The 16,896-nt window shown below is 26.6% G+C and overlaps 1 long non-coding RNA gene across 1 annotated transcript; it reads left to right on the forward strand.

Moving 5' to 3' along the window:
• Positions 1 to 6,969: 6,969 nt before the first annotated feature.
• LOC136074886 (uncharacterized) lies at positions 6,970 to 12,834 on the forward strand. The gene is made up of 2 exons (XR_010635529.1): positions 6,970 to 7,109; positions 12,578 to 12,834. It is a non-coding gene; the product is annotated as an uncharacterized LOC136074886 (long non-coding RNA).
• Positions 12,835 to 16,896: the final 4,062 nt, after the last annotated feature.

The raw sequence follows: 16,896 nt of genomic DNA on the forward strand, positions 1-16,896 counted from the left end.
AAAATTGGAGTTTAGAAAATAAAAGTTCGAAAAAAAAGTTAGAGTTGAGAACAAAACGAAACAAATTTGGAAAGAAAAAAAATCGGAGAGAAGGGGAGAAAATTTTTTTAAGATTTCATTTCCGCACATGGTTGGTTTTCATAGTCCTCGTCAATGAAATCTTTGCGTACAAGTTCTTCTAACATATCCATCGCTTCTGTTGTTTCCGAAGCCGTGGTGTCCGTTGCCAAAACTGTGGTATTCGTTACTTTTTGGGGGTATCACCCTCCGACTGTCTAAGTCTTTTTCTTGTTGACTGGGTAACAGTTTTTGGTAGAGTGTTCGTTTTCAAGGTAACTTTATTGTTTTGAGAATCTTTAGGAACATTGATGTCAATGCTGCAAAGATTTTCATCGATATTTACACGATCTATGTCGTCACTTTTCTTTTTAACCTCAGTAGGTTCGTCATGATTGGGTTCAGATGGTGAAATGATTGGGCCAGCTCTTTGAGTATTATTTTCTGGTTGACCAACATGTTTATATCTGAGAGTTAACCCATCAACGTTTTGGTAGCGAGGATAATTTTTTATAATGATAATGACATTTCCTGTATAAATGTCTTCACCCTGCACTTAAACTTTTTGCAGATATAAGGAGTCGAATTCACCTCTGCCGGTCGCAAGGTATTTTCCAAGTAAGCTGAATGCACTTTGACAACCATTTCGTAAATTACCAATTGGGATATTTTGCACCAGGACGTGTACTTTGCGGAAAAACTTTTGTTGAAAATGTAGTATGAAGCCTTTAATTTCAATTTTGGTGTTTAAAAACAGGTCGACTGTCAAATTATTTATTACTGCAAACTCGAAGAGTTAATTTAACTAATGCCTCGTTTCTCCCCAGACATTTGCTAAAAGATTTTTTCCAGATAAGGCAAATAAAAAATCGTTCACACTGAAATTTAGTTCGCCATATCTACATACCAACACATTTGCGTTGTCACCAGATAAATTAGATATAAAAATTTCAAGTTGAGTCTTGGCTTGAGTTTTGGAAGAGACAGAAGACGATAATGCACCAGCATAACCATTAAAACAAGTATATACAAAATACTTCAAAATTTTCAATTATACTTCCAAATAACAATAAAAAACCACGTAGAAGACTATAAATTAACACAAATACAGCAAAATATTTAGATGTGTTTCCTTTCCGTATGTACGACGATTCATTATGTACAACAACTCAAAAATATGATATTGTTGTTTACTTCTCTCCTCCGGTGTCTGCCTTGTAGAGATACTAATAATAAATACAGTGGTATTAATTACAAGATGGCCCACTGTTCCATTACTAAGTCACATATAAAACTCACAAGAGTTAGATATTTAACATAAAAAGAAATGAAGACCTAACAGACACAAAAAAGAAAAAACGAAAATGAAATAAAATCAAAAAACAAAACAAAACAAAACAAAAAAAAACAAGCAAACAATAAAAACAAGAAAATCAAGATTTGAAAAAAATCAAAAATGTTGCAAAAATAATCTGGGCACTTAGTTTAAAAAAAGGTTGATGTTTATATCTATTTTAATTTTGTTATCTTCGCTCAAGATTTTTTCACATTGTAAAAGAAGAAACTCTTTACTGTTTGATATTTTTGAAATTTCGAATTCCTCATACAAAATCTTTTCGATTTTGTTTTGGAATTCTCCTAACAAACTCACTCTAGCAAACATCAACTTTTCATGGAACGACCTCATTCTATTACAATATAATTTATATTAAAGTTCGTTAAGAAGTAAATTTCCAATGTAAAAACTATTTACAGGTGTTAAAGGAAAAAGTAAAGTTTTGAATGTATTTTTAAGAGGTGGATGATGTGGATAGATTTTTTGAATAAGAGCGAGTGTGTATTTTATGAGTGGTTGTGCTTTTTCACATCTAAACATCATACGGGGAAGGTTTTCCGTTTTTTTCATACATTGAGGGCAGAGATCGTCTGCTATAAAGCCTTTTTTTTAAAAAATCGAGTTGGTTGGAATTGCAAAGTGTATTAGTTTGTATTTAATTTCGTCTGCTTTATTGTTGATGTTACTTTTGTGGATGTAGTTAAATAATTGGGACCAGTCTTTTGTTTTTATGTTTCTCATGCTATATTTATAGTAGTCTGCCCATCTGTAAAATTTTCCTGTTAGGTTTATTTCTGCATCATTTTTGGAGATAGTGTATATATTTTTTGGTTTGAGGTTTATAAATTTGAAAGTGGGTGAGTTTTTTAGATAAATAGATGTTAGTGCTTTGTTATGGTCGTAACTTTAACTTTTAGTATTTATGAGGTGTTTCCATTTCGGCGGTAGTGAATTTATTATTTTTGTTAGAAGGTGTTGCTTTATACCGATGAGTAGACTCTCTAGAAAGCCGCTAGCAAATACTTTTGAAATGTCTCCTATCTTGATTATGCTGTTGTTTGTGGATTCTAGAGATAGTTTGAGGATTTTACATTCGTGTCTTATATATGGATTGTAGAATATTGGTTGGTTTAGTACTTCCTCGATGGTAAGATTTTTGTGGTTGTTGAATTTGCTATAGAGATGACTCCACGTTTTTATTGTTTGACGGTAGTAGGAGGGTAGAGTTTTTAATGATTTGGAAGAATGCGTGGTAAAAAATATAAGATTTCCTTGATTTGCATGTTGGTAATTATTAAAAACATGAAGGGCTGAATCTTTCCATGCTCCCTGCTTGTTCTCATCAAAATATTTGGAAATCCAACTTAGTTGAATTGATTGTAATTTTTTTTTCACGTCGATAATGTTTAAACCGCCTTTATTGATAGGGAGTTTGGAAACTTGTTTAGGTGTTTTTATGGAGCTTATATTCCAAAGGAAGTTGTCGATTTTTCGTTCTATTAGTTTAATGTTTTTGTCACATGGTATAGGTAGGGTGAAAGCAAGATGCCATAGGCTGCTTAGTAGTGTTTGGTTGATTATTAGAGCTTTTCCTTTAATCGATAATTTAAAATTTTCCCACTTTTCTATCTTTTTGTCCAATTTTTCTATGCTTTCGTTCCATTGTCGGTTGATATATTGATTTGAATTAGAGAAATTAATACCTAGACTCTTAAGAGTAGTGTCATGCCATACGAAATTTAGAAAACTGTTTTTTATTATTGATCTGTTTCGTCCAAGCCACAGACCTTGGCATTTGGAAATGTTCAACTTTGTTCCTGTACCTCGTTTGTATATGTGTAGAGCGTTGCCTAAAGCTATTATTGAGTTATCAGTCGATAAGAAAAAGACAGTGTCATTCGCATACTGTTGCAGTTTAGTTTCTTTATTGTCGTTTGTGATTCCTTTAATTTCTGGATTTCTCCTTATAAATCCTGCAAAAACCTCTGCTTGAATTATATATAGTATCATGAAAAGGGGACATCCTTGCCTAACTCCTCTGTAAATGTTTATTTTGTTTGATAAATAACCGTTTACTTTAAGATATGCACTGATGTCATAACATGATGTTTAAATTTAAATAAGCAATCATATAAAAAATTCAACTCAAAACAACTCAAAAATATAGAATTTTTTTTTTTTTTATATTGAAATTTTTTACATCATCCGGCTAATAGCCATACTGACGTCCTCATAAATAATTTAGAAGGTTTAAAATAACGAAAAAATGATAACAAAGATGTCCATTGAACCCGTATAAATAAAAAATATAAATCGCAACACCAAAAAATAAAAATATAAAAACTCCAAAGAAGAAAAAACGAAAAAATAAAAACTAATGGAAATAGTCACGAATATCTGAAATCAAATTCAATCTTCCATTTATAAAAATATTTCTTATTTCAATTATGTGTTTTTCCTGTTTATTTTGTTGATTCAGCATTAGTAATTCATTTATGAACAATTTTTTCACTTTTTTTTCTTTTCTAGCAAATATTTCTTAATATAAACTTTATTTTTAAACTGACTGTTTCTTCTATTAAAATAAATTTCACAAATTAAACATTCCAATAGTAAACCCCCAAAACATATCTGGGCTGCGTTTTTTTCGTAATCAAAAAAAAATAAACTTAAAATTGTTAACATGAGGATATTCGCTAGGGTAGAGCTGATCTAAAATATCTAGGACATAAAAAATTAAAGGCTGTACTTTATCACATTTATACATCATGTGTGCAGTATTTTCATTTTTTAGTTTGCACTGTGGGCAAAGTTTGTCTTTTCTAACCTTAAGATCAAACATTCTTTCGTTGGTTGGCAAAATAAAATGTGCAGTTTTAAATAGAATTTCGCTCGCTTTATTGTTAGTATTTCTTTTATGAAGTTTTATAAAGAAACACTTCCAATCTTCTTATTTTATATTTTTCATGCTTTCAAAAGTATCTTTCCATTCATAGTATATATAATTCAATGTTTTTGTTGGTTTATTTAATAATTTGTATAAATTTAAAACAGTTAGGTTTTTATATTCGTATTTTGTTTTTCTTTTGGCAATATAAAATGAAGACTTTTTAAAATCATAACTTTGACATTCCGATAAAAAAAATTTTATGCCATTTTCTTGGCAGCGCTTTTGTAATAATTTCTAATTCTTTTTCGCTTAAGCCGATGCTTTTGTAATTTAAAAAACCCGGTTGAAATGTTTTTGTAATGTCGGCTACAAGTATTATATCATTTTTAATGTGGGTTTCGCTTGGAGTTAAATGTTTATTAGTAAAAGTTTTTACCATTGAATTAAAAAAGAGAGGTTGATTTAAAATTTGTTCAATATTGGTTAGAGGTAAAACATGTTTTTGTTTTAATTTATGCCATTTAACTAATAGTTGAGAATAAAAGGGGGGTAATAGTTTGATTTTAGTAGGGATAGTTTCAAAAATATGCTTGCCTTGGTTTGCATTTCTATGACTATTTAAAATATAAACCATTGCATCTTTCCAATCATATTGTTGTTTATTTCTATTTCATCTTTCCAAGGACCATATAGAACTTATTTTGGTACTGTGGTTTATCCTCCTCCGACTAATTGCCATATAGAGGCCACATTACCAAGGACCGTAAAGACAAGTTCGGCTCTAAAAGGAGCGTCATAACCCGCTCTACGGACCAAGAGTAAAGTGATTTTAGGAAGAACGAATATATGTTATAGTGAAAGATAGAAGTAGTCGATTTAGAAAGATAGCATAAAGATAGCGGACAGGATTGCACGCGGTGTTAGAAGGTGCAATTAAAATTTGTTCGCGAATTAATTTTAAATTAATTTTTTTTTTTTTTCTTTTTTTTTATTACAAAATAATAAATATTTACAATTTTTATAATAACATTAACTAAGTTTTTATATTTTTACAATATATGGTTTCACAAGTGTTCTTAAATATATACATTTTCTGTTTGTTTTTTTTATATATTACTATATAACTTTTGTATTTTTTATTTTTTATTTTTTTGTATTTTTTTTGTTTTATATTTTTTTGTGTTTTTTGGTTTTATATTTTTTTGTTTTTTATATTTTTTGCCGTTGTGCGGAAAAAAATCGAGAGTTTTAGATTAGATTAAAAGAAAGGAGAAATTTTAAAATAGGTTAAGAAAAGGTTCATAAGGTAAAAGAATGATTTTTATCCAAAAAAAAATTAAAAATAATTACAGGACTTTTACATAAACATTACGTTACGAACACCATAGATAAAAATTAATGTGTTTAAATAATATTTCATAAAATAAGGGCTGGCAGTGATTTGCTAATCATATATAATAATAATTTTGTTGTATAACATAAAAAAATTGCAAGAGGAAAGGAAGTCTTTACTAAACGTACAGCGAGCCGTTGTTTTATTTCAGCTCATATGTTTAGTTTCAGACTTCCATTCTCCACTTGACAGAAAACATTTTTAATACAAAAATACTCACAAAAAATGTCCGCGGTGTTTCTACGGACATGATAATTATATTTTAAGGTAATAATATTCCTGATGTTCCTGGTTATTAACCTGATCACTGCCATTAGTTCAATTTTTTTGTTACTATACATGTGGTGGCATCTACTGTTCCATATTGCACTCATGATGGTTTGTGTGAGTGTCAACAGCAGCTGCGAAGTGGGGTTTTTCTCCGATTAATTCGCTGTTTCAATCGAGAAAATCGAATTTATCGGAGAAAAGTTGTTTCGGGATGTCAAGGAGTTATATACGTGTTTAAAATACTCCCAAATTTCTACAGAAGGAGGACAGTTCAACTGCTTTGCACTTTTTCTAGTTTACACTTATGTTAATTCGCATTTATATAAATGCTTGCAAACTCTTTTAGCGCACGTATGCCAGCTTGTACTTGTGCCAGTTTTTTGCAACTGATTCGCACTTATGACAGTTCGCACCAGTCAATGTTCGCAAACTCTTTTATGCCAAGTCGCAGTTATGCCAGTATTTACAACTGGTAAGATTTTATGCCTGTTTGTACTTTTTCAAGTTTGCACTTACACCGGTTTACACTAGTTCGCTCTTAAGGAATTCGTACTCAGTCGTCCCGTCCCCGTTACAAATATTTAACTCGTTTATAACAATTTTTTTAAATTAATAAGTAAAAACCACAAGTAAAAGATTACAATAAACAATTGCTATGTTTGTAAATTATTTCGTAATTATGGTAGTCTTTCAAAAGAAGTAGGAAGTAGTTCTCTACGCCAAAGTGGTACGGAGTCTATTCAGGGAGTTGCGACCCTGCTCCTCATGCGAGCTAAACTTTTGTAGTTACTGAATGTTAATATTGCCACATAATAGCTAATTAATGATGTGATCATTTATATTGTTATAAATTTGATTTGGCAAAGACTGCTATTGTCCCGGTTATTGCGGACGAAAGCGCAGCGTTTAACTAAAACTTTTATCTCCTGCGAAAAGAGCGGGACAAGGTCAGCCCTAAATTAGTTTCATGCCTGTATGTTGCGAAACAAATAGACTCTCCGAAAAAATATTTCCCGGTGATTCCATTTCGAAACAAATTAACCCTGGAATATGGCGAAATGGGGGCTTAAACATTTCAAATAAATTAACCCCTTTAAATTGGCGTTTGATATAGTTATGCTTACAATAAATTTCAATTTATTGCTTGCCGCGACTACAGAAATGTGAGTATTTTATAATTTATTTTTGTAATACTTTAATTAGCGTTGATTAAAATATATTGATTATATATCTTATATATGTGTATAATATATGTATATGTTATATATCTTATATATATGTGTATAATTATATCTTATGTATATGTATACTTATTAAGTAAATATAAAATTTTTATCAAATACTATACTAAATTGAATGTCATTATAAGTATATAATTATATAATTATACTTAAAATATTCAAACAACAATAAAATGTTACATTTTTTAAAACGCAACTATAAAAATTCATTTTAAATATAGTTTAGAAGTCCAATCATCTCTACTAATGTATTGAGCTCTAATGTAAGTTTACCTTCTTTCTGCTGTGTGGACATGCCCCATAGCTTCTGTAACCATCTGTATACTCCTCTCAACAGATTGTGCATAAGAACTCCATTGGGGAACAACCAAGAGGCTGTTGATGAAATCTTTAATAGCAGCAGATGTAAGATTGTATATCAATGCAATCTTATATTTGCTATCATATTCTATAAGTAATTACCTACACTGAGCTAAGAAATTATAATTTTACTGAATTTTTTTATCAATCTTCTTTTATTTTGCATTTCTTTGCTCTCTCCTCTAATTCGCAACGATGCTTGTCTTTTCTTTTTATAACTTCTTTTATTTTTATTGACACTTTTATGTCAACACCACCAGTATGGTAATGTCCGAAACTACCAACTTTATCTCTCTGTGACTTGATTAAGCTAATTTCTAATACAGGAATTTTTTTTTTCTTGCTTTTTAAAGTCATGGTTACAACCATACTTTGAACAAAACATTTTTTTACATTTTTTTTCACAATAAAGGAGAAGTTAATTTCACAATTTTTGAAATTAACTTCTCCTTCATTGACTTTTTAACATTTCCAAGGCTGATTTTAACTGTAGTTTCCCAAAGATATTTAGATTTAGCATTAATGCTGAATTCTTGAATTATTGCTGGATGTACAAACTCGCAATTAGCTTTTATAGTTACTGATATGACTACATCCATATCTTCTCACTGAGAAGATATGGATGGAGTCATATCAGTAACTACTTTATCAACAGTATAGTTTCTTTTATTTTGATTACTTGTCTCTCTCAAAAAATCCCATATTGTAAAATATCCCTTACAGTAATGAGCTCAAATGGTAAAAGTTGTTTTCCTCTACCAATAAATTTACTTATGTTAGTAGCGGATGTGTCTCTTGTTTTTTTGTTTTTTTATGATGCCATTAAAGTTAATTTTAATTAAATACTGACTAAATTCAAATATAATTTATAAGTTATTACACTCTGATGAAAGTATTTTTACTATTTTTAATCATAAACAAATCTTTAAAACTAAATTCTAGAATAGGTCCAAAATGAATTTTATCCACTTAAGTTTCTTTTAAAATGGTAATGCAAATAATATTTTTAAATATTTACAAATTAAAACACTTTAAAACAATAAAAAAATGAAGCTAATGCTTGATTTAAATATTTATTTTTTAAATATCACTCCATTACATATACAAAGTAATATCACTATTTCACAATATAGTTTCTTTTATTTTAAAAATATTTGATTTTAGTCCTTCCATAGACATACCCTATTTGACGAGCCTGTATTGGGTTGTGAAAAAAAAAAGATATGAAAATATTAATATAATTTATCTGCATGAACTTCAGTGAATCTTTCTCTTTTTCTAGTTATAACAAAATAATATCTAATTTTTTTAATGTAATATTATTTAGATATAAGTTTTTGATTAGAAAAATAAAGTTTTCTTCAAAAATTTGTATTGTACAAGTTTGGAGGAGATATACTTTGTATAATTTAAAAAAAAAAAAAAGGTAATATAAAACTGTAACATTTGGTGTAAACAGCTGAGAAATATTTTTAATTGTTTTGTAAATGTAGATGCTTCTCAGTTTTATCAATGTCTTATTATAATTTTCTTATTAAATAAACCATGCCTGAACCTGACTGTTATATATATAAATATATATATATATATATATATATATATATATATATATATATATATATATATATATATATTAATAAACAAGACAAACTTTTTAATTAATAAAATATTATTAATTCTAAACAATACATGTTTCGACTATCAATAGTCATCTTCAGTTGAAGTTTAATTTTTAAAATTTGTTTAAATACCTATATAGGTGATTTTTTCAATACCAATACAAAATGTAATTATCTGTGTACAAACTATTAATTTAATTACAAAAATACAACAAAAACTATTATAAGAATAACAAGTCATACTAAAAAACAAATAGGAAGTGACGAAAGAATAGGTTAATAAAAAAATACATAGAAAGTAATAACTAAACAGAAAGTGTCAATTGGACATGGTTGACCTGTTTGTTCAGACCAGGTTTTAACCATTCTATAAACATGCTTTCTTTAAGTTTTAATTCGAACTTATTAGATGCTGAATCTAAAACGGAAAAACACTTTTCATTTAATTGCATAAAACAATTTTCATTTCCATGGAGATGTTTATAGATATGTGATTGTTTGTCTCTCTTATAATGTTCAGTTATCCGTGTCTTGAGATTGCGAGTAGTTTCGCCTATATAACAGGAGTTACATCCTGCACATACGAATTTGTAGACCACGAACGATTTGAACTCTAGAGGAATAGGATCTTTAGAAGAGAAAAATTTTGAAACTTTTAGTGAGACAAAAACTAGTTTAAAATTTTCAGAACAGCAATATCTTTTAACAATTGAATTCAATCTTTTTTTAGTTAAATCAGATATTTTTCCTAAAAACGGTAGTTTAAAGTAAGACAAAGGTTCTTTGATTTTTGGTTGTGATGGATTGTTTGTGTTAATTTTGTTTAAATAAGATTTATATATTTTCGATATTAGCCAAGATGGATACATGTTTCTTTGAAATACTTTGAAAAAGTTGTTTATGTTGGAGTTAAACCCTAGATTTAACTCCGACATAACCCTGCTTAATCAATAGAACATTTAAAATCAATAGTACTAATCTATTTTTTCTTCCTTTATTTTAATTCCTTCATTCGTTAAGACCATTTTGTTATGCCTTCTTGAAATTGTTTTCTTCAATTCTCCATCGCCTGCATTTATGATTGCAATTATAGCTACCTAACCTTTTGAAGAAATATTGTATCTTTTTGCAACAATTGATGTTGATTTAATTATATCTTTAGGCAAAGAGACTTACAAAATTGTCAGTTTTTTTCCTTTTTGAATTGTATTCCTTAAAGTCTAACTCATCTGAGTCTCAAACTCAAAGTCAGAATGTTTTTGAAGACTTGATTGGAAAATGTTGTCTGACGATTGTTGACCTATCATTTTCGCTTGAAATGGATATGTTTTTGCAATCTTTCTTTTTATAAACTTTTCGCAATTTTTGTCCTTACGATCCATTGACAATTTTCACAGGCTTTTTTTGGAAGTTGGAAGTGATTTAGTTTTATCTTTCATAATTATGTCGTTAACAGATATGTCTTTTGTCTGACAACCACCAGACTCATTACATTTAGGTGTAACAAAAAAGAAATAGAAAGGGGGCAGGCAACAACATCACAAAGTCTTGCAGATTTAAAATTCATGTCATAAAGTATTTTCTATAATGAAGATATCCAAGCACTTCTCGTTTTGTTGGCAACTTATTATCAGGTAGCTTTTTGATGGTTTTTTCTACCAAAAAATCTTTTTTGATCTTGTTTGAGACATCCCATATATTTTTCAAAATTCTAAACAATAGTAAGTGCAATGTTTAATAAAAAATTCAATATATGTTTACAATGTCCTTAGAGGTATAAATTAAAATTGTGCGTAAACAAAACCTTGAATTATACATATGATAAAACAAGTAATAAACCTGTTTTATTGTAAGATTTTTAACATTTGATATTTCCCAATTGAGTATTTTATGTTACATTTTAAGTTTAATTTATTAAGTCGTCTTGAATAAGTTATGTAAAGTACTAGCGTAAACAATACTTTTCGCTAAAACAAAGAGGTTTAAAGAAAATGGTAAAAATTTCAAAAGACTGGAGGAGATAGTAAATTCAACTTTAAAAATAATGTTTATTATTTTCTCTATGTACTCATCAAAATGCACCATAAATCAAATTATGACCTTCGAAAATTATAAATTTTACCAAAAAGGCGGCGGGCCAATATATATATATATATAAATATATATATATATATATATATATATATATATATATATATATATATATATATATATATATATATATATATATGTATGTATGTATGTATGTATATATGTATACATATATATACATATTTTATTGATATATGTATGTATATGTATGTGTAAATAATAAATCTAATCTGTTATTATAAAACAGGACTAAGTATTGTATAAGACTATCACTAGGAAGATTACCAACCAAGGTTTACAAGCATTACATATGCAATTGATGTTAAAAAATTTAAAATATCGATCTTGCTTTATAATTCCCTTTATGATGTAGATATAAATTTAAACCCTTACGACTTACATACCATATACCTAATTATAGTTCATATACAAAATAATAAAGATAAGACTTTACAGTTTCAAAGACATAACCCTCTTGGTATTTTTCTGATTTTTTGTTGAGAACATACTGAGTCGTATTGTTCAAATTTTTTTAAAGGTTTGTTGTAAAAAAAACTAAATAATTCGAACATTTGCTCTTTTTTTTTCAAATTTTTACTCTTAAGTTTGCATACTTTAACATTTTGTTTCATCATAACAATTAACTTTTGCTTTATTATTAGGTTCCTATTGTTACATCCAAGGTTATTAAGAATTTTCACTTTGATAATGTTGTTTTACCTCTTGGGCTTAAGACTAATTTCCTTTAATTATATTATTAAACGCTTTGTATCCTAATTATTTGAATAAAGGGCTGGATGTGTTTATTTGAAGTTTCTTTTTATCAATGATGGTGCTTAAGATGGCTGCTAATTTGAAATTAATGGTATAAGTCTGCATTTTTTTATTTTTCCTTAAACCATTTTTTAAATTAAAAGACATTTAATGTATATGAAAAAGATATGGTAAAGTTTAATACATTTGCAAAGCGTTTACTTAAGAGTAGGTGCTTATTCGTGACAGTAATTATTTTTGATTGCTTCCTTGTTTTCCGAGTTAAAATATTATACTTTAATTTCATTGGTTACTGATATACAATCGATTAATAATACAGCAATTAATTAAAGAACAATAAATTAGAAAGATAGTTGGTAGGTAATTTTCAAATGCATTAGCATTAACAAAAATATACTTAATTTCGATTTAAGAATATTAATTTTGATGCATTTCAAGCTTTCTATGCACGATTATATCTACTTCTTTTATAAAATATATATTTTTAATTTATGTTTCTGCTTGATTAAGAATAACGTTGATATTTTAATTATCTCTTTTTTTTAGAATGCATTCTTTTGTCAAGACGTAAAATTCAAAGATTAAGACAAATGAATTTGATTTAAAGCCAAAGATAAAGACTCAAAAGTTCCAAGACCGAGATCACTACAGGGATTCGAATTTTTAAGCTAAGAAATAACCAAGTAGGATGGAGGCGAGACGTATCATGATTACTGAATTATAAAAAATGCAAAGACAACGTGAATGAAAAATGTAAATGTTATAAATATATTACATTTAAAAATAAATCACATTTAAAATAATATATCAAACTTATTTGACAATTGCTGTAATCTGGGGTTTTCTAACGGTTTGTTTTGCGATTTTCCTGGAAAAACAATTTGACCTTGAATACCTTGGCAGGATGGCAAATACTTGCGTTTTGTGACGTAACATTTTTTTAATTAAAAAAAATTTTTTCGAGTGCTAAGCTTAAAACACTTGACTGCCGCTATTCTAATTTAACATAATTTGAAATTGACTTTTTACATCGACTTAATTTTTAGTCGATTAATGTTTACGTCTACGGCTTTATGAGTCAATGATACAACCGATGTAAAATGAATAAATAATATCAAAAATAATAATAATATAATTATTAAATTTAAATAATAATATGTTTATTAAACAACAGTAATAGTTAATACACATCAACATAAAATATTATAATGTTAATATAATCTACACCGCGACTAGGGTGGTCCTAAAAACAACTTTTTTTGAAAATGACTGCTTGCACCCCTTGAATATGTTGTATATAATAAAAAAAATGCTGAATTTAAAAACTTTTTGAATAAAGTATATTTTAAGGGGTTGTTACCGATCCTCAAACATTAAATAGGTCCCTAATATAATTTAAAAAAATGTTTTTCAAAAGTATGTCATGTTGGGTCTCAAACGAAGCAAAATTATAATCAAAAAATCTTGTTAAATTCCTTTTTTTTTTGTTTTTAGTTAAAAAAACGTAATTTTCTGTTCACTAAAACAAAATTTTAATTATAAAATGATTAATATTTTTAAAATTGTTTTTTAACATCGCTTTGTTTGAGACCCAACGTAATTTACTTTTGAAAAACTTTTTTTTTAATATTGGGGACCTATTTAATGTTCGAGAGTCGATAACAACCCATTAAAATATTTTGCATTAAAAAATTTTTTAAATCCAGCATTTTTTTTTATTATATACAACACATTTTTTTTTATTATATACAACATATTTAAACGGTGCCAGTAGTTATTTTCAACAAAAGTTTTTTTTAGAACCACCCTCACCGCGGCACTATCTTATTGCTAAAGAAGTTATTTAAGTAATATCTTCATCAAAGATTAAATTTTTCACCGGAGATCATTTGTCCGTTTAGTCACTGTTCATTTATACAAATTTATATTTAACTATAGGAGTGCAAAAAGGAATATATTACTCTCCACTTCCTCAATACTTATAAAAGTCAGTTGATATATGTAACTACACTGCGACTACGGTCATATAATCATTTACATACGCATTAATTATTATTGTTGTGTGAAACTTTAAAAAATATAAGTAAATATATTTATAATTAAACGACAATAATAGTTAAAGCATATAAAAGAACTTTCAAATACATCAAAATACAAAAACATGTTATCTTAAAATACAAAAAGTATCAAAATCCTAAAATTTGCAACCTTAAAATTATTGGTACCCTCAATCCATGTTAGCCGCGCCTCAAAGTACATGGAGTTGATCATCTACGGCTTCACACCAAAATATTTAAACGTTTTTTCATTTTAGTATTTTTGTGGGCTTTCTATTTGTACGCGCGTACAATCAATGACTTTCAAAGTAATATTAAATAATAATAGTTAAAATTTATATGTATTAAAACTCATTCATTAGATAAATATAAGCAGCTAAGAAAATTAAAAATATTATCGTATTTATATCGTCAAAGTGGTAGAGTCAAAGTGTCAAGCAGAACAGTTCAACGTCGCCTGCACGATCTTGGTTGGATTTCACGACATGTTGCTAAGAAGCCTAAACTGACATCAAAAATGATGCAAAAAAGGCTGGAGTGGGCAAAAAAGTACAGGAATGCAACGGATGGTTGGAAATCGGTAAAACTAATTTAAATGATTTAGCCTTGATTGGCAAGGAAGCTCTCCTGATCTAAATCCTATTGAAAAGATTACAAATATTATTAATAAAGAAAATATTACAAATATTATAAATAAAGAGTATTTTTTAGAAAAAAGTATTTACCACTGGAAACATAATGAAAGATTGCAGCAAATTGCTGAAAAATGCATCAAAAGCCGAGAAGGTTTCTTGCCATTATTGAAGCAAAAGGAGAAATCAAAAATATTGATCTTAAATATGTAGTAATTTTTAATTAATTAAATTTATTACCAATTGGTTAAATGCATTATATTTGTTTGAAAAATACCCATTTCTTTAATAAAAATTACGTTTAAGTACATAAATCAAAAATATATGTAAATAATAGACTTGTCATAAATTGTCACACGACTGTACAAGATTACAACAGAAATTAAACAAAAGTTCAAATATATCACATATGGTTTTTGGTACATTAAATTCTGTTACATTATTATTGGTCGTATAGAATTTTACCAATTATAATTTTTAAATTTAAACTTCATAAAAAGCAGATAAATAGATTTCTACTGTCCATAAATCCACACTATACATCATATGATCATTATCTATCACTATACAACATCTATCACTATACATCATCACTATACATCATATGATAATCCACACAATACATCCACACTATACATCATATACATACGCACTATAAATATTTTATGTTGAATAAACATTTTGCCGCTGGCTATTGGCAAAATAATATAAAAATTGACAAAAGTTTAATAATTGAAAAATTGATAGAAGTGTTATACTAAAAAAGTTTTAATATTTTTATCTTATCCAGTATTTATAAATAACTTTTGTTATTACAAAAAATTTAAACCAAATTTACAAACATTATCGCATCCTATTTTTTGTCGTTGCGAATTTAACTTGCATTATTTAAGCTCTAATTGTTATTCGTTTTACTTAAAAAGTTTGCTTTTAGATTTTTACCATTTAATTTTTCGATAGATTTGTTTTAAGATGAAATTGAAATATATTTAAATATATATATATATATATTAATATCATTTTTAATATATATAAATTTAAATATATAAAATATATGCAATATTGATAATATTATATATACAACATATATAATATTTAATATTCATATTATATATAATATTTAATTTAATATTAGAAAACCAATAGTATATGTTTATATTGTAATATAAAATATTTGTAACGAATTTATCATTAAAAAAATACTGTTTTGTTTTTGTTATATATTACATCATTTTTTATTGTTATTAGAGTCAAGTCCTTTATCATAAAAATAAAAAAAAATAAAAAAGTGGCATAAGGGTATATCTATATACAGTGGCCACAATATAAATAGCACACTTTCATTAACAGTTGGTTTAACTTTTTGATTTCAAGTTTTATGTAATTATAGCAATTGCTGTTATTTTTTATAGCATCAACAATGTTTACTTTTTTGAACTCATTAGAAGTTTACTCATTAGAAGTTTATGACTATCAAAATTGTATATATATATATATATATATATATATATATATATATATATATATATATATATATATATATATATATATATATATATATATATATATATATAAATATAAATATATATATATATATATATATATATATATATATATATATATATATACATATATATATATATAATATATATATAATATATATAATATATATATAATATATATATAATATTTTATATATATATATATATATATATATATATATATATATATATATATAAATATAAATATATATATATATATATATATATATATATATATATATATATATACATATATAATATATAATATATATATAATATATAATATTATATAATATATATATAATATTTTTTATATATATATATATATATATATATATATATATATATAAATACATATATATATATATATATATATATATATATATATAAAAATAGGACAGCAACAAAAAACTGTATTAAAAAATGCCAGTCCGAATAGCTAAAGTTATTTCGTTGAAAAGAGGAATTATGAATTCCTAATACTTCTTTATTTCTTATAATCGGAAAGAGTAATTATATGTTAAAATATTTTGAAATATTATATGTTATATATTTTAGTATGTTAATTGATTTTGAAATATTATTTCATTATTAAGGAAACATGTTTTATAAATAAAATATAACTAATATTGCGT

Source organism: Hydra vulgaris, chromosome 01 (genome assembly GCF_038396675.1).
Source record: "Hydra vulgaris chromosome 01, alternate assembly HydraT2T_AEP".
NCBI classification, from domain to species: domain Eukaryota; kingdom Metazoa; phylum Cnidaria; class Hydrozoa; order Anthoathecata; family Hydridae; genus Hydra; species Hydra vulgaris.